General features: G+C 44.9%; 1 pseudogene; it reads left to right on the top strand.

Moving 5' to 3' along the window:
- The first annotated feature begins 637 nt into the window (after positions 1-637).
- Positions 638-1,624, top strand: LOC127221029 (myb/SANT-like DNA-binding domain-containing protein 4; annotated as a pseudogene).
- Positions 1,625-2,068: the final 444 nt, after the last annotated feature.

Below are 2,068 nucleotides of genomic sequence, written 5' to 3'. Positions count from 1 at the left end.
AAAAGCAAGACCATGCGGCCTCAAAGGATCACATACTCAATGGACAGAGGGGTCACACCCCCTCCTTAAGCTTGTGGGTTTTGCCTGTGACCAGGGAAGAGGGCTCTCACTTGTGGGCTGAGAGAGCCCATTTGCGCAAACATTTCATGTTCACTAAAGCCTCTTACATGTTGCATCAACTGGACTGGACATTGAGTTCCTGGGGGTACCAACCGAAACTGGAAGACTCCTCATTCTGACGGTCTTACAAAACCAGATCTAGAAAAATGAATGGATGTATGTACTTAACATTATCTTGAAGTAGCTGTCTTCACAAAATAGTGAAATGGTCTTTTGAATTCTTATGATTAAATGTAGACTGTAAACACTTGAAGAGTAGAAACACTTTTTGTGTGCTAATATGAACTCTAAATAAGAAGCCTCTATTTTTCAGCACCCACAGGGGGCAATCCTGTGATGGTGCTGTCGGGGTCGCAGGTGTCTAGACCTACATGACTGGAAGAATGAGAGCGCAATGATTTTGAACTAAGAGCCGACAAGAGCTTGTTCTTGGCTTCCTTCTCTATAGCACACTCTTCACACACACATATTTTTGCACCGCTTTTCTTGCCATCCACACCTGCACTGAAGCTTTAAAATGAAGCAATTGAAAAGGAAAAGCAATTTTAGTGTTCAGGAGACTCAAACCCTTTTGAAAGAAATCACTGAAAAAATCATTTTTTTTTCCCCAGCATCTCAAGACGACAATAAATGTGATGAAATGAATGAATGGCCTGGGAGGAGTTTGCACAGTGTGTAAACACTGTAGAAGAAGAGCAGAGGTCAGGCACTGAGGTGAAGAGTCGGTACCTGGATTGGCAGGCACTCATGAAAAGGAAGAGAATGAAGGCCAGCATGAAGCTGGTTGGTTCTGGGTTTCCTCTTCCCACGTCTGATTTAGACAACTCTCTCACTGAAGAGATAGTCGAAAAAATTGCAGTTTTGAAATGATGCAAATTTTGACTGGCAGAATGTGTTGGATTTCCGGAATGCAGGTGGATCCCTCACAGAGGTGAAGAAGGAAGAGGAAGAAAGGGACCCACAAAATCCAGAATTTGAGATTGAGGAGGAGGAAGAAATGTTGTCATTTGTCATACCGGATTCCAGAAGGGGAAAGTGAGCTCCCTGACTTCCCTCACATTGCAGAGTTTTTCACTCTCATTTCCACACAGTCCAGACCCGCAGATGATGAGCCTCATCTGTTCATGAACACAGAGGAACAAAAACTGGAGCTGAGAAAATGCCTACTGGATATTGAGGCAGAAAGGCAGCAGGTGGAAAAGGAGCGGCTGCCGATAGAGAAAGAGCGGCTGCGCCACCTGGACCTGTAGGATGAGCACCTACAGCTAGAGAAGGAACCGCTGCAGATCAAGAGAGAGAAGTGGAGGCTGCAGCTGGTCAGTGCCAAGAAACCCTACCTTGAGAACGAACTTGGCCAGGGGGAGAAGTCCATGCTGCAGCCACAGGGCATAGAAGCAGAGATGTTGAAACTTGAACGAGAGCACTCCAGAAGCTGCAGATTGAAAAGCAGTGCGTGCAAGTGAAGGATAGACTGCGGATTCAGAAAGAATGCCATTTGCCTTGACTGTCTCTGCTTTCTGCATAGCAAAGATTTATGCACTGTGGCTTTCCCCATCAGTTGATGTAAAGGTGGTTGGCGAAGTAGCTACCTTATTGCCAACCCTGTCTAATGTGTGTATGTTTAGTAGGAAAAAGATAAAAACACATAGGTAGCCACATGGTTCAGTAGTGTGGTATATAAACGCTCTGCCCACCATAAGCAGCTAGCAGACGATCTGCTAGACTCTTGCACATTAGTAATACTGCATAGAATCCTGTCTTAATTGTGCAACCCAAGACCCAAGTTTATAGAAATGTCTACAATAAAGTTCCCATCCAGTGATTCTCAAGTGCAGTTTTGGCTCGCAGAAGACATTTGGTATTGTATGGAGACTTTATTTTTTTGGTGGTCAAAGTAATTGGGTGTGGCAGCTAGTGGCGTCTTACCAGTAGAGGCTCCAGGATCTGC

This window comes from Phodopus roborovskii, unplaced genomic scaffold, assembly GCF_943737965.1.
Source record: "Phodopus roborovskii unplaced genomic scaffold, PHOROB, whole genome shotgun sequence".
NCBI classification, from domain to species: Eukaryota; Metazoa; Chordata; class Mammalia; order Rodentia; family Cricetidae; genus Phodopus; species Phodopus roborovskii.
Note: the sequence above shows the minus strand (reverse complement) of the source record. Positions and strands in the feature narration are given on the sequence as shown.